At 41.8% G+C, this 25,840-nt stretch overlaps 1 protein-coding gene across 3 annotated transcripts in view; it reads right to left on the bottom strand.

The window, feature by feature from the left end:
• Ppp2r3a (protein phosphatase 2 regulatory subunit B''alpha) overlaps nucleotides 1-24,825 on the bottom strand; it is a 205,946-nt gene extending 181,121 nt beyond the window's left edge. Inside the window, exons 1-2 of one of the 3 annotated variants that reach the window (XM_045136758.1) lie at nucleotides 24,692-24,825; nucleotides 4,875-5,029 (exon numbers count right to left, since the gene is read on the bottom strand). The gene's annotated coding sequence lies outside the window, so the exon portion shown is untranslated. Of the gene's footprint in view, nucleotides 1-4,874; nucleotides 5,034-24,071; nucleotides 24,197-24,691 lie in introns of those variants that run through there. The other 2 variants (XM_045136759.1, XM_004664345.2) reach the window with 2 other exon arrangements.
• Nucleotides 24,826-25,840: the final 1,015 nt, after the last annotated feature.

Raw genomic sequence — 25,840 nt, 5'->3', positions numbered from 1 at the left:
GGGCTTTTCAAGCCTCTGGAGTCCACATGAGTCTACCACAGGTTCCAGGTGAGGCTCATGAGTGTAGAATTTGGTATTTTCCCTGCTGGATTTCTGTCTTGCTTTTGTCCAATCTTTCCTTGGTACACCCTACTCCTCCATTTTAGAATGGAAACGTTTGCTCTGCGACATTGTATATTAGAAGCATGTAACTTGTCTGATTTTACAGGGGACTCACAGCTAAGGAACTGTTTTGGGTCTCAGAGAAGACTGAACCTTTGAACAGTGTTGGAACTGTCAAAGACCATGGGAATGTTTACAAATGAGCTAAATGCATTTTGCATGATAAACATGACACTTAAGTATAAGAAAGTCGAGTGAAGTGTTATGATTTAAACGTGGTATTTTTGGGTTACAAGTTGACAAAATGGCTTTATTCCAGGATGGTCTAGCATATGCAAAATAATAAACAGAATCAAGTATACAAATCACATGGTCATCATCTTCATCCCAGAAAAAGCCCCTGGATGAAATTCAACATCCCTTAATGATAAAATTCTTAAAGAACCTCAACATAATAATGGCTATATACAACAAACCCATAACATCATACTGAATGGAAAAAAAGTATAAACTTTACAATTTTCTAAAATCAGGAATGAGATGATTGTGTCTGCTTTTACCACTCTTTTCCAATGTAGTGTTTGAAATTTTATCTACATCATATTTAGAAATAAAATTATCCCTTTTTGCAGATGATGTGATTCTATAGCTAGCAGACCTTAAACATTACATAAAATGACAACATTTATCTCAGAAATGATAAATTCAGCAAGGTAGTGAGATACAAAGATCAATGTAAAATTAATTGCTTTTTCTGTACACTAATACTGCATATGCTGACAAAGAAATCAAGAAATCAACCCTATTCTAAGTAACTACGCCCAGTGAGATACTTAGGAATAAACCTAACCAAAGAAACAAATGACACCTACAATGAAACTGTAGACCACCAGAAAAAGAAATTGAATATGGGATGAGAAGGTGGAAGGACTGCCCTCATTCATACATTTGGAGAAGTAATGTTATTAAGCTGGCCATATTACTAACAGTGACCACCAGAGTCAATGAAATTCTTACTACATAGAAATGACATTATTCACAGACTAAGAAAACACAATCCTAAAATTTATATGGAAGCATCAAAAAACCCCCACAAAGCCAAAGCAGTTCTAAGAGCAGTGGTGAAGGCATCGTGATTTGAGACTTTGAAGTACACTTCAGAGCCATAGTAGAAAAAATAGCACAGCAGGGCCATAAAAATGTGAACCAGTGAGACAGAATAGAAGGTACAGAAATAAGCCCACACATTTATAGATGTTGTAGACAGCTTCACTCTGCTGGGATGAGCATCCAACCAAACACAGTTTTATGGGAAGAAGGGACTAATTTCAAGCTTACAGGGGCAGGGAAGTTCCATCAATGATGGGAGAAGCTGGATCCCTTTCATAGATCCAAGCAGAGAGAAAAACCACCAGCAGCAGCAAACACCAAAAAAGCAGCAAGCAGGACCCCCAGAGTTCAGACCTCTCTGTATACCTTTGATCTGGAATCAGATCTACCCTCACTTTTGGGCTGGATCCCAGGATCCATCCCAGTGACACCTCCTCCAGCCAGGCTGCTGGAGACCCAAGTTACAAGTTTAATTCTAACACCTGAGTCAATGGGGGACATACATTCAAACTACCACAACAGCCATTTAAGTCTAGAAAAAAGGGCCAAAAATACAGACTGGATGAAGGACAGCCTCTTCAATAAACGCTGCTGGGAATAAAACTGGATATCCACATGTAGAAGAGTAAAACTAGATTCTTACCTCTCATCAAGTACAAAAGTCAACTCTAAGTGGACCAAAGATTTCAATGTAATACCTGAAACTAAACATATTAGAGGAAAACAGAGAGGGAACAATTTAACATCCTGGAAGAGACAAAGATGTCCTGAGTAAGACTCTTTAACAGCTCAGGAAGTAATAGTGAGAAATGACAAAAGGGATTGTATCAAATTAAAAAGCACAGTGAAGGAAACAGCTGATTGAACAGACAGCTACAGAGTGGGAGAAAATCTCTGCTGGCTCTGCATCTAACAAAGCATTCTTGTCCAGGACACATAAAGAACTGAAAAATGTAATTCCAAAAAATATGCAACCCAGAAAATAGGCACACAAACTGAGTACATACTTCTCAAAAGAAGTGCAAATGGCCAGTAATTACATGAAGAAAGGCTCAACATCTTTAGCACTCAGAGAAATGCAAATCAAAACCACAGTGATATTTGCTCCCCAGTCTGAATAACAATCATGAAGAAAATAAAAGATAACAAATGTTGGCAATGATCCCAGGAATGGGGAGGCCTGGAGGGAACCCTTATACACTGGTGGGAATATAAATTAGTGTAGTCACCAGGAAAATCAGTATTAAGGCTCTACCTACACACTTCACACCCTACTATCCAAATATGCCAATCCCATGTGTATCCCAAAAGGAATCAAAACAAGCATAATTTAAGGGATATCTTCATATTTATGCTTATTTTGGCACTATTTTATAATAACCAAGATATGGAATCTAAGTATCTCTGAATAGATGAATAAACACTGAGAATTACACACGCATACAAATGGATTATCCAGCCATAAAGGTAAACAGCCACACCACCTGCAGGAAGATGAATGGAACTAGACATCAACCCGAGAAGTAAAATAAGGTGGACTGAGGAAAAAGAGTATCTCATGTGTTCTCTCATGTGTGAAATCTGGAGAAAAAAAAATAAGACAACATAAAAGTATTAGAGGATCTATTACAGCAGAGGAAGACCAGGAGGAGGAGAACGAGGCATATGAGATGGTAATGGAGGAGTATAAGATGATCAAGGTATATTACAAGCATGTATAAAATTGTCATAAAAAACAATTATTTTATATAACATCCACTAATAAAAAACTCAAATTTAAAAAAATAGTCCCTTGCCGGGTGTGCTGGCACACGCCTTTAACCCCAGCACTCCGGAGGCAGAGGTAGGAAGATTGCCATGAGTTCGAATTCACCCTGAGACTCCATAGTGAATTCCAGGTCAAGGCCTCCCTGAGACTACAGGGTGCATTCCAGGTCAGCCTGGGATAGAATGAGACCCTACGGGGTGGGGGGGGGGGGGGAGAAAAACAAAGCATATAAAATAAAATCATAAGAGTTAAAATTTAAGAGTTGGACTTTGTAAAATGATGTATGTTAAATATTACCTTTCTAAACTACATCCTATATGCATATTATAAACTTTTCAAAGTATAATTAAAACAAAGAGCTTGTTTAACAATAAATTGACTAGGACATAATTACAAGCATTTTGTACAAATGCCATCATATCCAGAAATAGAATTACATGCAAAACACGCCATAAGGCCAAGCATAAAGTTTAATTTAAAAGAATAAAAACAAGTGACCTGTGAGATTAAATCGACAGGAGGGAAATGGAAAATGCAAAAGGTTCTAAGTGTGGAAGAATACAAATGTCAGGGTAAAAAAATACAATTTAAAGAAACTTAATGAGAGTAAAATATGAAATTCAATTTGGAGAAAGAATATGTAAGAATGAAGATTCAGTGTCAGAAGTCACTGAACAGAAAAAAAAAACAAACAGAAAATAATTTCCATTTATTCACAAAGTATTTGTTGAGCATTTGTAACACTGGTATAGTTTCCTCAGGGAGAGTCTGATGTAATTCAGGTGGCAAAGTGATGGGTCAGAGTTAGGAACAGATGTGTCAGGAAACCACAATTTATTCATTCTTATATCTTCACCATGGAGCAAGAGCACAGGACGACACAAAAATCCAATAATATCTTCTTAACGTATGGACTGTCAAATCCTCAATTTGGGTAGAGGAAATGGAAAATACCTCCAGGTAGGAAGAAAATGCAAATCCTTTGAGTCAGCTCTTTATGTTCTTACTTGTGAGCTTAAAAAGAACTCACAAGACTCAGAAATTATCTTTCAGAATCTATGCAATATAAACACCTATACATTTGTATAAATACAAGGATGTTCATTGTTGTAATATTTTAAAATAGCGAAAAATTGGACCGGGAAGATGGTTCACAGTTAATTAAAGGTGCTTACTTGGAAAAATTGCCAGCCTCGGTTTAATTCTCCAATATCCATGTAAAGTCAGATGCATGAAGTGCTACATGTGTCTGGAGTTTGTAGCAGTAAGAGGCCCCAGCATGCCCCCAACCAATTCTCAAATAAATTAAAAAAATTACAAAATAAAATGGGGAAAAGTTAATCTAAGTGTTCATTATTCCAGGAACAGTGCTACGTTAATTTCTTCACAACACTATTATTGCTATCTGAAATTAATTTATTTACTCCTTTATCATTTAGGAATTAGTATTAGGTCATATAGGAAAAAAAACAGGTGAGAAAATTTTATTTATATGATAGTTGTTTGACTAAAAATTCAATAGAAAGATGGCTCAGCAGGTCATGTGCTTGCTTGCACAAGCCTGAGGACGTGAGTTCAGATCTCCACATAAAATCCTGGGTGTGGTGGTGTGCCTGTAGTCCCAGCATTGGGGAGGCAGAGACAGCGAAGCCCTGAGCTCAGTGGCTAGCTAATCCAGCTGAGTCTAAATTCAGTGAGAAACTCTGCCTCAAAGAATTAGGGGGGAAATGACTCAAGAAGACTCTCCCCCAAAGCTGATTTTTGGCCTTCAAATGTGCTTGCACACCCCACACATTCAAATATGCACACACACAAATACACATACCATACACACATATCCAGGGCAAAAAATTCAAAAGGGCAATGCATGCAGCTCAGTGGGCACAGTGCTTACCTAGCATGCACGAGGACCTGGGTGAGAGCCTCAGCAGCGCATAACCTGGGTATGGAGGTACATGTCTATATTCCCAGGATGTAGGAGGTAGAGCCAGACAGGTCAGAAGTTCAGGGTCATCGTTGGCTATGAGGCAGCTGGGGAGTACATGGACCCTGTCTCAAAAGAAAAAAATACAGAAATAATGCATTGTTGAAAGTAGGAGGAAGAACTACTAGGGAAGGGAAAAGGAATAGGGAGAAGGGGTTAAAAGAGGGTAGGGTGAGCCGGGTGTGGTGGCGCATGCCTTTAATCCCAGCATTTGGGAAGCAGAGGTAGGAGGATCACCATGGGTTTGAGGCCACAGTGAGACCCTACCTTGAAAAAAACAAAAACAAAAACAAAACAAAACAAAAAGGGTAGGGTGGTAAATATGATCAAAGTGCATTATATACATGTTATTAAAAAAAGTCACAATGAAACTATGGTAGTTTGTGATAATGTAAATGTATGGCCCCACAGACTCAGGTGTTTTATTAAAACTAAACTTGTAACGTAGGTTTCTAGCCGTCTGGCTGGAGGAGATGTCACTGGGCAGATCCTGGAGTCCAGTCCTAAAGTATGGAGAGCAGTTTGAGCTCTGGGGTTCCTGTCTGCTGGCTGCCTGTTGGTGTCTGCCTGCCGCAGTCGTTTCTCCGCTTAGATGTATGGAAGGAGGCAGCTTCTGCCACTGATGGACCTTCCCCTGGATCTGTACACCTGAAATAAACCCATTCCTTCCCTAAACTGTGTCTGTTTGGAAGTTTGTATCAGCAATGTGTAGCTGTTTATAACAGAAACCTATATTACTTTGTACAATTAATACATACTAATACAAAGAGAAGTTATAAAAAATAAAAATAATGCCTTATCTTTTTAATTTAAATTTTTATTTTAGAGAGGGAGGGAGACAAAGAGACACACAGAGAGAGAGAATTGGTGTGCCAGGGCCTCAGACACTGCACTCAAGCTACAGTCACTTGTGCCACCTAGTGGGCATGTGGGACCTTGTGCTTGCCTCACCTTTGTGTGTCTGGCTAACGTGGGATCTGGAGAGTAGAACACGGGTCCTTAGGCCTTTCAGGCAAGTGCATTAACTGCTAAGTCATCTCTGCAGCCCTGCACTGTCTCTTAAGACCACAAATTAAATGAGACAGCATTCCATCTTTTTTTTTTTTTCCTTTTTGTATTTTTTCAAGGTAGGGTCTCACTCTAGCCCAGGCTGAAGCTGACCATGAATTCACTATGTAGTCTCAGGGTGGCCTCAAACTCACAGCGATCCTCCTACCTCTGCCTCCTGAGTGCTGGAATTAAAGGTGTACACCACCACATCTAGAGAGACTTGGCCTTTTTTAATACGAGAGAGTGAGAGGGGGAGAGAGAGAGAGAGAACTGGAATGCCAGGGCCTCTAGCCACTGCATTCCAACTCTAGATGCGTGCAACCCTTTGTGTGCATGTATGACCCTATGCTCTTGCGTGGCTGTGCATCTGGCTTATGTGGGACCTGAAGAGTCAAACATGAGTCCTTAGGTTTCAGAAGCAAGCTCGTTAACTGCTAAGCCATCTCTTCAGCTCACATTCCATCTTTAATAATGCCATCCACTACAAAGTCCATATGAAGGCCTGAAGGTTTGCTGACAGGCTCAGAAATGCAGGTACCCAGGTGATGCCTCTGAACTTTTATCTGGAGAGACTGTCACCGGATGTTGTCTGTTTGCCCTTTCCTTTAGGAACTAGAACATTTCATAGTAGAATCAACACATTCTTCTCTCATTACATGAGACCTTGAACTGCCTTTAATGCTTACATACCAATTCTACCAGCATCATTGGACCTCTATTTACTGAGGGGAATCCCTTATGGGAAAGGAGTCTCAACCAGATCTGGCAGAAAAATACCGAGGTTTGGCTGGTTAAGGCGCTTGCCTGAGAAGTCTAAGAATTCACGTTTGAATCTCCAGGTCCCACCTAAGCCAGAGGCACAGTGACACAAGCATGCAATGTCACACCTGTGCACAAGGGGGCGCATGTGTCTGGAGTTTGTTCACAACAGAAGGCCCTAGCACATCTATTCTCTCTCTGCCTCTTTCTCTTTCAAAATAATAATAATAAAAACCCCACAAGGTTATTAATATTGACCAAATTCAGGGCAACAACATGCTAACACCTGAGCCATAGTCCTTGCAAAAGGACTTACCACAGGAGGAGTACTGTTCAATAGCATTCACAACAGCATTCTTGGGCTCACTCCCTACAACTGTAAGACAAGCACTATGCCTATGAGTTATAAAACAAAAGTAGTAACTGTCAGTTATGGTTTCTAGGGCTTTACTTCTCCATTCACAACCACCAATCTCAGCTGTTAAATTCTGATTTCATAGGCAAGTTAGTTTTCAAACCCCCTGCCCCCTTTTTTTTTAACTGAAGGGACTCTATTCAAATGGGTATGGTGATCAACACCTGCAATCTCAGTGGAGTAGCATAAGAGAAATCAGAGGCAAAGTGTGAGGAAAGATAAGAGTTCTGGGGAAAATGAACTTTAGCAAAATCCAGTTGGAAATGAAGAATTTTTTTTTTATGTTCAAAATAAAATTTAACTTTATTCAAAGATTTTAGTTATCTCCTCAGGACCATGATGAACATTATTAGTCTGCTTTCTTGGACACTCGTTGTCCACATCACTGTCTTTAAAGTGAGAAATAGACTTCAAAACTGTTTTTCGTTTTTGAGATGGGAATGGGGTCTCATTAAGTAATTGAGCTGACCCAACCTTCTACCTTACCCTCCACCTCAGCCTCCTGAGTCAGGGAATTACAAGCATGTGGCACCATGCCTGGTTCATTATATGATGCTTGAATTCACATTTATCTCAACGTATTTTTCAATTGCCCTCATCATTTCTTTTTTGACCAATTAGTTGCTTAAGTGTATGATTTATGAATTTTCCAATATGTTGTGTATTTTTAATTTCATTTCATCATCATAAAGATATGTCATATGACTTCAATTTTTAAAAATAGGAAATGAAGAATCTTTTTTTTTAACATTTTATTTATTTATTTGAGAGTGACAGAGACAGAGAGAAAGACAGATAGAGGGAGAGAGAGAGAATGGGCGCGCCAGGGCTTCCAGCCTCTGCAAATGAACTCCAGATGCGTGCGCCCCCTTGTGCATCTGGCTAACGTGGGACCTGGGGAACCGAGCCTTGAACCGAGGTCCTTAGGCTTCACAGGCGAGCGCTTAACCGCCAAGCCATCTCTCCAGCCCAGAAATGAAGAATCTTATAAAGAAGGATACAAAGCTCCTAAGGTAGAACACTGCTGGTTTCGTGGAACAAGAAAAAGGTTCTTTTTATGTCTGTGCCAAAAGCAAACACAAAGGAGTCGAAGATGAGGGAACAGAACCAAAGGAGGATAGATTCGTGGCCTTATAGGTAAGTGTGAAGCATCTTAGTGGAGAATTTAACTTTTAATGGTATTAAAAGCTCCTGCCGCAGTGTTGGGAGTGGGCCATAAAACAGGAAGAACACAGCAAGGGAAAGAGGTGATTCTAATAATCAGGAAAAATACATGGCTTAAACAAGGTAGAAGCAGTGGAAAAAATGGGAAAGTGATTTGATCACGATAGCATTTTTATTTATTTTTTATAAAAAGGTTGTACTCTGAGATCCCCTCACCCCCACCCCAAATCTGCTGAGGGTCTTCTTTGGTGGCATTATCAATATACATTGTGGGGATTAAGAGCCTCGGTCAGTCTGTGGGAGGCAATGAATGTGGTGCCTCATGCTATTCCCACCCACCTTGAGTCTCTTTCTTTCCAACCCAACTTCTGCTACCTTGTCCAGTAAAGAAGGGATCTGATTTAGTGTTACTTTCTCTGTAGCTTCTGGATCTGTTTTGACAAAATTTTAGTGACCACCATGTCTGTGGATATCGCACTGAAATTGGTTTTCAGACTAGCCATGAGAGCCCCTAGGTAACTTTTTTTGGGGGGTGAGGTAGGGTCTTACTCTAATCTAGGCTGGCCTGGAATTCACTATGTAGTCTTAGTCTTGAACTCACAGCAATCTTCTTATCTCTACTTCCCAAGTGCTGGCATTAAAGGTGCGCAACACCATACCTGGCTGCATTTAGGTAACTTTAGAAAAACATTTTTATTTGTTTATTTGCAAGGAGAGAGAGGAGAGAGGGAGAGAGAGAAAGAAGGAGAAGAGAGAAAGAAGGAGAAGAGAGAAAGAGAATGCACACAGCAAGGCCTCTTTCCACTACAAATGAACTCCAGATGCATGTGCCACCTTGTACATCTGACTTTATGTGGGTACTAGGGAATCAAACCCAGGCTATCAGACTTACAAGCAAATATCTTAATGGCTGAGCCATTTCTCCAGCCCCTACACAACATCTACACAACATTGTGAAGGTAGACTCAACAAGATTGGCTGACAGAATTGAATATTGGTTAAAAAAGAATCAAAGGTGTCTTTAAGGATTCTGGCCTTGGCAGTCTAGAAGAAAAAACACCACACCTGCTTTGGACTGAGATGGGACAGGGTACATGGAGTGTGGGTTTTAGACAGGAAGGTTCTTCTCGGTGTGTTTTCACATACCCTAGTAGAGATGTCGGAAGCACTTTGACATCAGAACATGAGATTCAGAGACAGAATGAATTTGGAGATAGAAATTTGGTAGTCAGCGGCATACAGTTATTGATATTGATTGAAATACCAAGGAGACAGTGTCAATAACAAAGAATAGCACTTCAACTTTAGAGGTCAGGAAGATGATGAGGAATGAGCAAAAGGACTAAGGAAACCTCCAATAAGGTGAGAAAATCCAAAGGATGTGGTGTTCTAGAAGCTAAGTGAAGGAAGTATCCCAGAGAATGAGGATTAACAGTGTTAATTAAATGCTGTTGAAGGAAGGCAGCATTTTCTGATTAGCAATCTGATGGTCAGTAATGAGTTTGACAAGAAAGTGTCAATGGAGAAAAGGCCTAATTAGTGGACTCTAGGCCTAATTAGTATGAAAAGAAAAATAAGTGAGTTTAATAATCATAGGGAAGAACTTATTTAAAAGGATCTAGCAGGCTGGAGAGAGAGCTTAGCGGTTAAGGCACTTGCTTGCAAAGGCTAAGGATCCATGTTCAACTCCCCAGAACACAGGTAAGCCAGCTACACATGTGTACAAGGTGGCACATGCATCTGAAGTTCAACTGCAATGGCTGGAGGCCCTGGCCTGCCAATTCTCTCCCTCTTCCCCCCCCCCCCATAAAAAATAAAAAAGGATCTAGATGTAGGGCCAGTCACAAGATAGTGGAGATACAATGCCTTGTGATACAAGTTCACTCTAATATAGTGGCTGACATATACTACTAAGTCAATAAATACCTACTGATTGATGGTCATCAGCAATATAATCAGAAGGCAGTCTTGCTTTAAAAATTTAAAAGCTAGGCTGCAGAGATGGCTTAGCAGTTCAAGGCACTTGCCTGAGAAGCCTAAGGACCCATGTTTGACTCACCAGATCCCACGTAAGCCAGATGCACAAGTGACGCAGGCGTAAGGTGACACACGCACACGCATAGACACGGCAGCACACATGTCTAGAGTTTGATTACAATGGCTGGAGGAGGCCCTAGGGTGCCAATTCTCTGTCTCGTCAAAAAATTAAAAAGGCCAATCTGTGGGCTTGCCTCAAAGAAAAAATTTAAAAGCTAATTCAGTAAAATTTAAGGATTTTTGGCTTAATAAGAAAGATGGCTCTTTGCTTTCCAGCAAAGACTCTTTAGGGCTCTCGATATCTAAATTTTAGAGGAGCATCAACAAAATTTGATAAACATATCCTTCAGTTCTGCATAGATACAGTCTGTCCAACTAACTTTTATGTCTGAAAACCCTGGTTAATCGTGTAAGCCGTGAAACACATATGAGACTTCCATAAAATAACACAGCTTTTTTCAGTAAATAGTGCTGGGTACCAGGATATCCACTTATAAAAGAAGATGGGTCTGACCTTACAACCAAAAACTAACTCAAAATGGATCAAAGATAAACATAAAGACTAAAGTTACATACTCTTATGTGATAAAGGTCTAATATCCAGAATATATAATCAGCTCTTTCAATTCAACAACAAAAATGCAGCCCAACTTAAAAAATGGACAAAGAATTTATACCAAATGGCCCAAAACACATAAAAAGATGTTTCGTACCATTAAGTCATTACAGAAATGGAAATTAAAACCACAATGGGATACTACTTCATACCCAGTGGTACGTATGTCTACAATTAGAAAACCAGAAAATAACAAGTGAAGATGTAAAGAATTCTCAGATTTTGCTAGAAGAAAAATGCTGCTGCTGTGGAAACAGTTTGGTGGTTCCCTAAAAGCCTAAGGGCTGAGAACATAACTCACTGGTAGAGTGCTTGCCCAGCATGAATTAGGCCCTTGATATAAGCCCCAATAATGCAAAACAAGCTCCTTAAACATAGAATGGTCACATAACCCAGTGATTCCACTTCTAGACTTATACATGAAAGAGCTGAAGATAGACATGTATTTAAGGAAAAAAAAAAAAACCTAAATAAATGCTTCTAACAGCATGATTTAGAATAGTCAAAAGATACAACCAACCCAAATATTCATCAGCTGATGATTAAACAAAATGTGACAGACTAGTAAAGAAAGAAATGAAGTACTGGCACATAGTACCACATGGATAAGTCTTCTAAACATGCTGACTCAAAGAAGCCCTACACACAAAGAAATCACATATTTTATGTTTCTGTTTAGATCAACTGTTTAGGACAGGCAAACCCAAGATAGAATACTGGTTGCTGCCAGGGGCTCAGAGAGAGAGGAGTAGGAATGACTGCTTAACTGGTACAGGGTTTCTTTTTGAGGTGATGAAATATCTGCGGTTCAGATACTGGTAATTGTTTTACAACATTTTAAATGTACTGACAGCCACTAATTAAAATGGCTAATCTTACCTCAATTTAAAAAAACTAAGATTTTTTTCTTTTCTGTGAAAAATGGTACTGGAATTTTGATTGGGATTGTGTTGAATCTGTATAATGCTTTTGGCAGGATGGCCATTTTCACAATATTAATTCTTCCAATCTATAAACATGGAGGTCTTTCCATATTCTGATATCTTCCTCAATTTCTTTTCTTTTCTTTTTTTTTTTTTTAAAGGTTTTCCTTGCAGAGGTTTTTTAGATCCTTGGTTAGGTATATTCTGAGATATTTAATTTTTTGTGCGTGGGAATTGTGCATGGGATGGTTTCCTTAATTTCTTTCTCAGTATGCATGTCGTTAGTATTAAGAAAGATACCGGTTTTGAGTGTTAATTTTGGAGCCTGCCATTTTGCTAAAAGTGTTCATCAGCTCTAGCTTTCTAATGGAGTCTTACATATACAATCATATCATCTGCAAATAAGAATAGTTTGACTTCTTGCTTTCCAATCTTATTTTTTGTTTCTCTTGTTTTATTTTACTAGCTAAGACTTTTAGGACACCCTTATTTTGTTCCAGATTTCAGTGAGAATGTTTCAGGTTTTTCTCCATTTAGAATGATGTTGGCTATATGTTTGTTATATATAGTCTTTAGTATGTTGAGATATGTTCATTCTATCTCTAGTCTCACCAATGTATTTATCATGAAGGGATATTGGATTTTGTCAATGACCTTTTCTGCATCAATTTAGATATCATGTGATTTCTGTTCTGGAGTCTGCTTATGTGATATATTACATTTATTGATATTTGTGTGTTGAATCATCCCTGCATTTCAAGAATAAAGCTTACTTAAAATAAGAGGCTGTTGAGAGCTTTACACTAAAGGAGAGTTCTAATACCATGCTCTCCAAGGCTCATTAAACACTGTGAAAGAAGGGGCAGAAAGAATGGAAGACCACAGGGTACACAGGCAAACTGTCAGACACTGCCTCCTGCACAAACTGTTAGTGCATACATGACCCCAAAGTGGTTATCAATACTCTTTTAAGACCAGCATGGTTATGAGCCCATCAATATTCTGACATGGAGGACAAACCGATGAGACAGTCAAACAGAGAAAAGACTACATTGAAAGAGGAGGTTCCTTAGGGGACAATAAAAGGATAAGGGGACAGGAACATGATCAAGTTACTGTATGTTCATACATTAAAGTTCTCAATAAAACAAGAATAAAACCTACTTGATTGAGGTGGATGATCTTTTTGATATGTACTTGAACTTGGTCTGCACTGTTGGTAGGAGTATAAATTGGTACAGCTACTATGAATATCAGAGTTGAGATTTCCTCAAAACATTAAAAAATAGATCTATCGTATGACCCAGCTATACTACTACTGAGCATATGCTAAGTTATGAAGATTATGAGATAGAAATTGGCTAGGCAGCACACAGTTTGTTTTTTTAAAGTAGAAAATGTCCTTGAATCTGTAAGGGATCAGATTTTTTCTTTTTCCTAAAGGAGCTCCCCTTCCTAGAAACCTGACATAAATATATAAATAAGATTACTCTCTCCCTAAAACATGACTAATCTGGTTTCTTCTCATCTATTTTTCTCTAAAGACATTCTCCTTTCTTAGAAACCTGACTCCTTCCACTGATTAATCTGTTTGTTTTTTTCTTTATTTCTTTTTTCCTAAAGGAGTTCCCCTTCCCCAGTCAATTACCACATGGGGGCTTTTCAATTTGGAAGGACCCCTTTCTGCTTTACAGGAGCTCTGCTTTTTGTCTTTCTCTTAAGTGCTATAATAAATTTTTTCTCAAAAATTTTTTTCTCAACTTTACCCTCTATGGTCGGTGGATTTCATTTTTCAAATGCATAAGGTAAGAACCTGCAGGCAACTGACTCAGTGGAAACTTTGTGTGGCCATGACACCTGGTACCTTATCTTCTGGGTTAAAGCCCAGCCAGGAGCTGAGAAAGGCTCTATCATTCCAAAGACACTGCAAATCAACTCCTGCATCATAAAGACTGTAGGCTAATTCAGAAAGACTTGCTCATCCATGTTTATTACTACCCTATTTACAATTGCTAGGAAATGGAATCAAGCTAGATGTCTATCAACTGATAAACTGAAAATGAAGGTGGGGGACATATATACAACAGAATTCTATTCAGCTGCAAAAGAAAATGAAATTATGAAATTTGCAAAAAAATGGACCGACCTGGAAAATGCTGATGTAGCCCAGGTACAAAAAGATAAATGTCATCTATTTTGTCTCTTATGCAGATCCTAGCACCAAAATTTTACATTAGTATGAAAGATGGAGTAAGTCAGTATTAAAGGCCAAAAAGCTAGAAAAATGTCATAAAGGGGGTAGGGAAGGAAAGGGCTTGGAGGGATAGCAGATATTTAAGTAGAGGGACAGAATATTTGGGGTGGAAAGATCTAAGAGGGGTTAGAGGAGGGGAACAGAAGAGAGAAGAGCTGTGAGGGGAGGTTTAAAACCAAAGACAACATGAATAAACTATATGAAAATCTACTTTGTTAGATAACTAAAAGTAAGACTGAAGTTATAGGTTGTTATAGGAAAATCCCAGTGTCAGAGTTGAGAAACCTCCAAAAGAGTTATTGGTCAGACAGGCCCATAATGTCCCATATACACACACAAACATCAACACAGGTTATTGGCAATGCTCTTGGTTTCCCACCACAGCTAGATGGTAAGACTCTAGTATTGAAGGGCTGGAGGGATGGCTTAGCGGTTAAGGCATTTGCCTGCAAAGCCAAAGGACCCAGGTTCAATTGCCCAGGACCCACGTTAGCCAGATGCACAAGGGGGTGCACACATCTGGAGTTCATTTACGTGCCTATTCTTTCACTCTCTCCCTCTTTCTCTGTCAAATAAATAAAAGTAAAATATTTAAAAAAATTTTAAAAAGACTCTAGTATTGAAGACAACACATGAGCAGGCTGCTAGACATTGAGAAAACAAGCTGGTACTCCTGCTGGCCAGCTGCCATTGAGCTGGAAAATGCTATGCACGTAGTTGGGGGAGAAGACTTATCAACAGTCATAACCAGCAGAGAACCCTGTGAACTATGTAACTAGCCAGCCAGGCAAGGTGAGCCACTGGTGCAATTGTGCCATGACTATTACGGGGGAGTCAATTGCTCTCTGATTGGATTTGACGCCTTCTCCATGGGAGGGAATCCAAGCCTAGTACTAAAAGCCTAGTCTAGAAGCCTGTGAACTAGAAGGTCATAAGTGCCGGGGGGAAGCTACTACAGTTGTTTGGCTAAATGAGAATGTTGTGCCCACCAAATTGCCCTCTAAATACTCATGTAGTAGTGCTGCTCTCACTTTTGATCCAAGAAGCTTCTTTCACAGATGGTGGTGGTTATTGGGGACACTCACTCATCCAAGTACTGAAAAGAAGTGACAATTAAGTACTCAGCATTAAACGAGACATAACTGGCATGCCTGTCAAGGCTCAGGGAACACTGCAAAAATGGTGGTGGAAAGAATGTAAGAGGGCAGGCAGGAGTGCCTTGACACCTTTACTCTAGACGTGGTGGCCACTGCTTTCATGACCTCACAACAGTTTCATTACTTTCACAATGTTGGGGCCGTCAACTTGTTGTCATGGATGATAAAGGAGGGAGGGAGGAGTACCGTGGAAGAGGTATGGGGAAAAAAGGATCAAAAACAGGGACAAGAGAAAACCATGATCAAAATGTATTTTGTACATATATAAAAATTGTCAATAAAAAAGTTAGAAATTTTAGAGTCTTTTCTGTTCACTCGGTCACCCATGTTCCTTCCACAAGCCAAAGAAGCCCTGCACTGCACTGGCAATGGACTTTTCACTCCATCTATCATCATTCAGGCACAGCACCTAACCATACTTGTGACAGAATTCCCATAGCTAACCAAGCTCATGCAAGTTTCTAAATAAAATTATTTTCTGATAATGACTTGAGTCCAAATCATCTTGGAGCTAGGTCTTGCTATTCATGTCACAAAATGCCGTCATTTATCTAGAAGTTAACCACTACCGACCTGATAAATCAATGAGAACTATGAATTCTAGTTCCTCACAACATGATGCTCCTGTATGCAAGAGTATATAGCACTAAGGTTTAAATTTTCAATTAAAAAGCACAGGTCTTCATTTGGCATTTTCCAATCCCTGTATTTTCTGTTTTGCAGGGAAACAGCAACTCTTATACACAGTGAACACAACACTGACCTTGAAAACCCCCTCTTCCCTATTAGTAGTTAGCAGTGAGGAAGAAATGAATAAGAGACAAACTAATTGTAGCCATTTGCATGAGAACCCACCCCAGATAGTGACACTGAGTCTTCTTCAGGTAACAACATTTATACAATCATTCTGATATTAAGTGTGTTCTCTATGAAGTCAGTAAGGGCCCGTATCTCCAATTTATAACCATACAATCAATGACAAAGATTTCAAAGTATGAGGAATTTTAAATGCATTCAACTGGAAAAAATCAAGATATAATATCAAACTGACTGGAAAAAATACTTCAAAAACTACTCCTAGGACTCTGACCAATACATATTTTCTAGTACAGCCAAATACTCCATTTTCAATATGCTGACAATTTGGTATCTGTTCACGAGTTCAATGGAAGGATGACGTCAGGGTCAGTGGAGTCCAGATCACTGCTGGTCTTTAGAAGCTCTGTGGCTTTACAGATAAGCAAAAAGACATGGGCCAAATCACCAACTTCTGAGTCACGTGCTTTAGGAATCCTTAAAGGTCCTGGCAAAATATCACCCTAGTGAAAAGCAGTCTCTGAAACAAATACAAGCAAACCCCATCTAAGATGGGGCAGGTAAGTCAGCAGGCACCATCGTACTACCTCCTTAAAGTCAGTCAAAAGTACTTGGGTGGCCAATGGACTGAGCATTTACTGTACCAACACATTAAGATGTACCTGGTCTTCCCTCATTACCCTATCTCACTTTTTACTTTGTTTTATTTTATTTAAGAGAAAGGGAGAAAGGCAGATAGAGAGATAGAGAATGGACATGCCAGGGCCTTCAGCCGCTGCAAACAAACTCTAGACACATGCACCACCTTTGTGCATCTGGATTATGTGGGTGCTGGGGCATTGAATCTAGGTCCTCTGGTTTTGTAGGCAAGTGCCATCTCTCTAGCCCCACCCTTCCTTGTCATACTTCCTTGCTCCCTTTTCAGACAGACTTCTCCAGAGCCTTGTCAAATGTGCTCAAAATATAACAGTGGTAGAGCATTTACCTAGTATGTTCAGGGTCCTGGGTTCAAGCTGCAGCACATGGACATATGATGGACAGACAAACACGCTCACACATACATAGTATTCTGAACATTCATTATTTCCTTACTTCCTATTCACTTCAATCTAGGTTTTGCCTCTTTCCAATCTAGGATGGTTCTTGCACAGGTCAAACACCCCATCTTTATAAGCTCAACCAATTTTCAGCCCACATCTTTCCTGGATAATTTTTTTTTTAATTTGCTGCTTTTTAAATCTTTTTAAATTTTCATTTTACTTGAGAGAAGAGGAAGGGAGGGAGGGAGGAAGTCAGACTCAGAGAGAGAATGGATGCATCAGGTCCTTCAGCCACTGTAAATCAACTCCAGACGCATATACCACCTTATGCATTTGGCTTACGTGGGTCCTGGGGAATCAAATCTGGGTCCTTTGGCTTTGCAGGCAAATGCCTTAACTGCTAAGCCATCTCTCCAGCCTGATAATTTCTCTTTGTGTTTATTTTTTATTTTTGTTTATTTGAGAGTGACAGACACAGAGAGAAAAACGGGGGGGGGGGGGGGAGGAGAGAGAGAGAGACAGAGATTGAGAGAATTGGCGTGCCAGGGCTTCTAGCCACTGTAAACGAACTCCAGACATGTGTGCCCCCTTGTGCATCTGGCTGACGTAGGTCCTGGGGAATTGAGCCTCAAACCAGGGTCCTTAGGCTTCACAGGCAAGCGCTTAACTGCTAAGCCATCTCTCCAGCCCTGTGGTTTTTTGAGGTAGTCCAGGCTGATCTGGAATTCACCATGTAGTGTCAGGGTGACCTCGAATTCATGATGATCCTCCTACCTCTGCCTACCAAGTGCTGGGATTAAAGGTGTGCGCCACCATGCCTGGCTTCTGATAATTCTCTTTTTGAAGCACTTTCTTCTCTTGACTTTTATGGTTTATCTTAATCTAAAATTTGATTCTAAATACAGCATCTAAGCCAAAAATCAAGTATGCTGTTTTTTTAAGGCAAGCCCAACAGACTGGCATTTTTTGGGCATTTTTATGGGGGGAAGAATTGGCATGCCAGGGCCTCCAGCCACTGAAATCAAGCTCCAGATGCATGTTCCCCCTGTGTATGTGTGCGACATTGTGTACTTGTATCACTGCATCTGTCTTACGTTGGACCTGGAGAGTAGAGCATGCGTCCATAGGCTTTGCAGGTGCCTTAACTGCTAAGCCAGCTCTCCAGCCCATTTTATTTTTCAAAAACATGTATTGATAATTTTCACACATACCATAATTTGATCATAGTCCTGACATTACCTTATTTCATCCCCCATCGAACTCCTTAGAATATTTTACTCTTGAAAATCCTTTCAATGCCTCATTAGGTACAGAATGCCTGAAAAATACGTAAATTAAACTGTTTTCTCTCATCTAAAACATTGAAAACATGGTAGAATACATCTAGTTAAGTCACACACTTGATTCAAGCAAAATGCCAATTCATGGCACCTCTCTATTAACTTCTCATTCCCCTCCAGGGTTATCTTTATGTTGTATTGCTAATTCCCAAATTAAAATATTCCTTCCTCAAGAGACTTGAGCGGCTCAGGAGATTCAGGAAATCAAGTCTGAGAAAGCTGAAACTTTAAGGTCACGGACCACTCCTGAAAGTGATAGCAGCTTTAAACAACTGTTGAGAGGTTGACTCTGACAGTTTCGTAGCAATTTTCTCTGAAATATTTTCTTCTGGTGGGAGGAGGGAGGCTCAAGAGACTTAGGTCCATGAGTCTGGTAAAAAGGTTACAAGACCCCTCCCCGAGGCTACATAAAGGTTAAACATCAGCTTGAGGGAGACTGACACTCCCAGCTGACTACAAGTGGAACAGTGTGCTCTAGAGATGCAGCATCCATGAGTCCTCACCTATGCTGAGGTGCTCTTTTCATGATGCAGCTCCCTTTGGGTCACCCAGGTCCCATTAAGTAACCCCAATACACTCACTGGTTCACCAAAACTGGTTCTGGTGCTTTGGTCTGTCAGCTGTGCCTAATCTGGGGTGAATAGATACCTGTCCATGTCTCCCCAGAGAAAGTTTAACACAGGACCTTCTCTACAAAACTGTACCTGAGCTCTCTTATGGGCTTGGTTCTCAACTTCCATTATCAGTGGAATCACCTGAAAAGTGTTTGAAAACTCAAGGTTGCCAGCACGAGGGAGGTCCAGGCAGAGCTGCCGTGACGTCAGATCGGCCTGTGCTTTATAGTGAGTATGAGGCCAACCACAGCTACGGAGCAGGACCCTGTCTCAAAAAAGCCAACAAAACATGCACGCACGCACGCATGCACGCACACATGCTGCTATTTGGACAAAGCTGAATGAAAACAGAAATTTCTTATGTGGATCTCCAGCATTATTATTTTTCAATCCATTCAGTGATTCCAATGTACAATCAAGGTGAAAGGTCCCTTCACCAGGGACTGCACACGCAAAAGCACATGGAGTCAGAGAAGTAAATGGGGAAAACAGGTCAAGCATAATCTCTAGGGAGTAGCTGGCTGGGATCGGTTGTGACTTGGCTCCTATCATCACTGCCGTATGTGAACGCCAACTTGGTAGTGCATTATTCCTATTCCTATTTTCTTTCTTTCTTCTCCTTACTCTCTTTTCCTCTCTTGGTTTGTTGGCACAAGATCTCACTATGTACCAGAGGTTGTCCACAAACATATGATCAAGCCTTGGCTTCCTGACTGTTAGAATTACAGGCATACACTACCATCCCTGAGATGCATTTTCTCATTTTTAAAGAAAAGTCTTACATTAGGTTTCCATGGAAAATCTTCAGATTCAAAAATACCGGCAACTACCAACCCAGAATTAATTAACAACAAAATCACCAAATGTGCACACCAAAACATCTGTGAGCTAGATTTTGTGTTTACAACCTCTGCCCTGGGTAATTTCACCCATATACTTCAACTTGTACCTAAAAATTTGTTCTGCCCTTTTCTTGGCACTTTGGATATGAACTGTCAAGTGATTACATGACAACTAATTTGAAAGTCTCAGAATTCAGCGTGAGCTATGATTTAAATTTATTTCAAAACTAACCTTATTATGCTCTCCACTTCGGGTAACACCACCATTCACCCTGTTAAGCAAGCTAGCCCTGGATTCATCCCAGACACTACTTCCTGCTCTCAACTCTGGTACCATATTAACCACCACATCCTATCAACTATGCCTCCTAATTGTATCTCATGCATACATGTACTTCTCTCCAGCTCTACTGCTATTTTTTAGCCCCAGCTACCATCTTTTCTGATCTAGTTACCCACAGTAACCTTAACTGGGGTCAGGTGACTTGGTTTCCTTTGAAAGCATTATTTTCCACATGAACCTATTTTTTTTTTTTTTCTTTGAGGTAGGGTCTCACTCTAGCCTAGGCTGGTCATGAATTCATACTGATCCTACCTCTGCCTCCCAAGTGCTGGCATTAAAGAGGTGTGCCACCATGCCTCATAAACCTATGACATTTTACAAACATATTTGGCCCAGCAATTCCTCATCTAGCATTTTATCTTACAAACATATTCATACACAGATAAACTGGCATATCCGAAGAACTATTTGTAATGTGTTGGAAACCTCTAAATGTTCCTCAATAGGCAAGTGCTTAACTCTGCAGTACACAGTGAAATACTACAGAGTCATAAATAAGGGAGGGGTACTCGTCTCTCTCTGCCTCTTCTGCTGCCTGCTTTCCCTGCCACGATGAGCTGTAGCTCCTCCAAAGGTAAGCCTTCATCTTTCTTCCTTAAAAGAAAGACAGGGAGGCACACACCCAAATGGAAAGATTCTCAAGACACTTAAGAGAACAGGGTACAATGTGATATACCATTTGTATAAACAGGATGCACACAAAAAGTCTGTAAGGCTAAACAAAACTTAGTACCAGCAGTGGAAGATGGGGGCTGGTACAGTTAGTAGGACCCACAGAAGGTATTTGGATTTGATGGGCCTGGAAAAGGGCACAGACACTTGTACTGTCTTTTCAAAAAATGTTTTTATTTATTTACAAGGACAGCGAGACAGACAGATAACGGGTACATTAGAGCCTCTTGCTGCTACAAACGAACTCCAGGCACATGTGCCACTTTGTGCATCAGGCTTTACATAAGTACTGGTGAATAGAACCCAGGCCATCACACTTTCCCAGCAAGCACCTTTAACCACTGAGCCATCTCCCTAGACTTTCTTGTATTGTTTTACGGTCCTTCAGCCTGACGAGAAGGCTGGTTGCGCAATCAACTAGTCGCAGATACCTCCCCGCTCACCTACTTTCCCAGCTTATTTTGCATTCACCATTATGTTTCAGACACACTGACTTCTGCATTTCAAGGAAATAATAGTCCTTTCTATCTTGGGGTTCAGAGCTTTTCTGTTTGAAACATTGTCACCCTAAGCATCACGTCATAAGTCCATGTTTATTCTTCAGAGTCCATCCCAAATATTACTCCCCTTAGGAAGCTTTCCCTAGGTCAAAATCCTCATTTGAAGGGTCAGGGGCATGGCTCAAGATTCTCATTTTAGGTTTTCAGGACAACCTGTGCTTCTCCTTTCATAGTTTAACACAACTGTAATAAGGCAACTGTATAATTCAGTCACACACATATACACTGGTCATCTCTTCTTTAGACTACAAGGTTCATGAGTGCAGAGACCACATTAGTTGCTTTTACCATGGTATTCTTAGCCCTAACTTCTACTCATGCCCTCAAGTATAGTACAACAGAGAAAAGTAAATGATAAGGCAGTATCCTGGTGTCGAAGCATCCATTGGTACGCAGCAGTGGTTCTCAATTAGGGATCACTGGCCCCTTCTCAGGTGTCATCTGGCAATGTCTTACCTGTGGATGAAGTGCTACTCACACTTGGTAAGTAGTAGTCAGGGGCAAGGCTAAGCATCCTATGCTGCACAGTATAGCCCTCTACAACAAAATACAGGGGCAGGGCGAGCTGGCGCATGCCTTTCATCCCAGCACTCAGGAGGCAGAAGTAGGAGGATTGTGGTGAGTTCAAGGCCACCCCAAGACTACATAATGAATTCCAGGTCAGCCTGGGCAAGAGCAAAATCCTACCTCAGAAAAAAAAAAAAAAAAAAGAATTATATGGTATAAATGTCATACTACCATAGTTGAGACTCAAAAGTGTTGTCAAGTTGAATATTCCTTGCTCTTAGGGTTTTTTATTGTTGCTTTTGTCTTCTGGGGAGTGAAAACAAAATTGGTAGCTATTAAGAAAAGCTTCAGTGGGGCATGGTGGTGCACGTCTTTAATCCTAGCATTCAGGAGGCAGAGGTAGGAGGTTGAGGCCAGCCTGAGACTACTTAGTTCATTCCAGATCAACTTGAGCTGGAGCAAGAACCTACCCTGAAAAACAAAAAATAAATAAAAAAAAAAGAAAGAAAGAAAGAAGAAAAAGACTTCTGAAAGGAATAAACCTTGAGTTGCTTTTAAAAGGTGACAGGGCTCATATCGGTGGGGACTATACCTGTCAGAAGTAATAAGGAGTCTCTGGAGAATTTAAAGGAAAAGTTATAAAGAGTTACCCTATTCAAGTATCCCATAATCCAAAGATCCATCCCCTTTCTTTCTTTCTTGTTCAAACAAAACTTACATTCTCTCTTGGGATAACTGGTTTCAGCTAAACATTAAAGTCAACTTAATTCAGACCAAGATATAGTCTGATAACCTCTTCCTTGTTAGTGTGTTAAATTGCACTTTAAAATATGCAAATCTTAGGAGTACAAGTAAATCATTAACTGCTTAATATTCAAGCTGTTAATGAATAGAGCTATTTTTTTTAATCCAACAGCCAGATTGGGCCTGATAAGAGTTCTCCAAAGCTATTTTTAAAAAATACCTTTATTTGAAAGAGAAAGCAGCAGACAGAGGGAGAGTTTGGGCACCCAGGGCCCAAATGAATTCCAGACACCTGGGACACTTTTGTGTATCTGATTTTACATGGGTACTGGGGAACTGAACCTCAGCTTCAGACTTTAACCATTGAGCCATCTCTCCAACCCTCCAAAGCTATTTTTAAAACACTTTCTGTATTTCTGAGCTCCTAGGTTGTGTAAAAGATCCAGGTTCCTTCCACAAATATCTCATGGTATAAGTTCTGCCAGAGATGACAGCAGAGCCTTTTGGATGCAATAAATGAGAATAAATTCTGCAAATTAGGAGCAGTCTATAGATTTCTAAAGATGCTTTCAGTAAAAGTCATGGAGACTACCGAAAAGAAACTGAGATGATTTTTGACGACAGCGCCAAGGAAAAAGCCTTGTTTTATTACAACACAAGCCTGCCGCCTGCTTAGCTGGACGCCGGTGCTGTGACCTAGTATGGCAATTCTTAGGGTCTCTGCGCTGGGTGTTCTGTTTACAAGAAACTGAGACCTGAGACTGTGCAAGAACAAAGAAAAATGCCTGGCACCAAAGGTGCGGGGTGTGTGTGTGTGTGGGGGGGGTTGTTCTGTGAAGCATACATGAAGATTTGAGGAGGAACACTTTCCTCAGGGTTTGAAAGACAAGCCACTCACTTCTTTTGACTGCTTCGGTGTTAAAGAGCATTTATTTCGTGTTAAATGCCTCGTAATTTACCAACGAGCCTGATTCTCCTTCCCCTAACACTCGCAGACCTCACGAAATGGGATAACATTTCCTCTAGACTTTAGCAGAGTGGGAGGAATGGAAATAATGTGAGCGCCACAGAGTTTTCGGATGCAACATCAATTGCGAGCCCGGGCCAGCTGGTTTCCATCGAGAGATTCCCCGAGGAGAACGCCCCCCTCCGCGGCGGCGGCGGCGGCGGCCGGGGCCCGGGCCGATCGACCCAGCGAGAAGACCCGGGGCGCGGCCGGGGGGCGTGGGCTGGGCTGCTGGGCCGCCCGTTTACCTTTGTTCCAGGTACCCTGACTCTCACGCAGGCCGGGATCCCGGCCGCAGTCCCGAACTGGTGACACATCCTTCTTTGGCCAAGTCAGGCGGAGAGAAGGGGAGGAGGCGGGAGGGGGGCGGGGAAGGAAGGAAAAGAAGCCTCGGTGCCTAACGACGCTCAGTCCTTCCAGAACGTTGGCATTTGCTCGTCTGCCAAGCTTTCCGGTTAACAAGTTCCCGAGGACTGCACGGGGTGGGGGTGGCATGGGGGCGGGTGCGGAGGGAACCGGCCTGGGAGTCCCCGTAAAGCGTTAGGAGGCGCCCGGCCGTCCGGCTTTCCCGCACCCCCCTCGCCCAGCGCGGGCACCCCGTCCTCCCCGCGCGGCGGGGCTCTGCCCACCGACTCCCCGGCCGCCGCAGACGCCAGTGCCCACCCCACCCCCCCAACCCCCGCCGTCCCGAGTCGCCCGCTTTCCAGCGCCCGCCCGGGGCCCCGCCGGACAGGCCAGTCCCCGCCCCCGACTCCGCCCGCCCCGGCCGCCGCGCGCCGCCCCGGCCTCGCCACCCCACCGGTAGGGCCCCGGGGGCGCTGGAGGGGACTGGCAAGCCGAGCGCCCCCGAGTCCTCCTCCGCGCTCACCTTCAGCGCCGGCCGCTCCTCCTCGGCGCACCACCTCCGCTGCCAGGAGACACGCCGCACGCACACGGCACACACACCCCGCCAGGGCTTCCCGCGGCGCCGGCTTCGGGCTGCGAACGCCGCGCGTGAAGAGCCGAGGCCCTGAGCGCGCCCCGCCCGCTACCACCTCCGCCGGGGACCCGCCCGCCCTGCAGGCCACGCCCCTCCCCACGTTAGACCACGCCCCTCTCACGCCAGGCTCCGCCCCCAGGCAGCCCTAGTAGGTGAAGGAAAGGGGGCCCGTGAGGGTCGCCGCGAGAACCGCAGACTCGTGCCCTGCCCTTGACAACTGCTACGCGATCTGTGTACTGTGTGGCGGGCGGGAGGGGTGGTTTCTTTTCTTTTTTTTTTTTTTTGCTCAGTGTTATTTTGCGATTGTTATTGTCATTTTGGTTACTTTTCTTATTGTCTCTTCGATAGCTGTCTTGTCCTCCTGGGTGGCTAGAGGATCCCTCTAAGGACAGCCGTAGCCCTTGACAGGTTCCTTGACATCTCCTCCGTGTGCACCCCACTTTGTACTCAACCCGAGTTGTGTGAATTTTCAGTCTTGCGTCCTCTCTCTTGTTTTAAGCGAGTTGTTAAATATAACCCGAAAACAGAAAGCTTTATAAAACCAGTGCAAGCTTAATGGGTTATTCTGACACTCTCTCAGATTTAACACCACGTAAAAAGGGCTGGCTTAACGTTGCATTTTGATGTCTGGATTTTAAAAATATTTTATTTATTTATTTGAGAGGGAGAGAGAGAGGGTGTGCCAGGGCCTCTTGCCACTGCAAACTCCAGATGCAAGTGTCCCTTTGTTCATGGGGCTGTACGTGGGTACAGGAGAGTAGAACTGGGCTCCTTAGAGTTTTCAAGCAAGTGCCTTAGCCACTGACCCTCCTCTACAGCTCTGATATCTGAAAATTTGACATTAACTAAAATAAAATAAACAAGATTTGCTTTCAGCTCTGTTACAAGATACAAAGGACTATCTTCAGTAGTCAGAAGGGTTACAAAATTGCCCTCCTTGTAAAGCCCACACATCCACGGTAGGACCCTTTCCAAAAAGCATCTTTGTAAAACTGGATATTTCCCCAGAATTAGGAATCCTTAATTAACAATGTATGT

The sequence above is a fragment of the Jaculus jaculus genome, chromosome 17 (genome assembly GCF_020740685.1).
Source record: "Jaculus jaculus isolate mJacJac1 chromosome 17, mJacJac1.mat.Y.cur, whole genome shotgun sequence".
In the NCBI taxonomy this organism is placed as follows: domain Eukaryota; kingdom Metazoa; phylum Chordata; class Mammalia; order Rodentia; family Dipodidae; genus Jaculus; species Jaculus jaculus.
The sequence above is the reverse complement of the archived record's forward strand: the minus strand, read 5'-3'. Positions and strand labels throughout refer to the sequence as shown.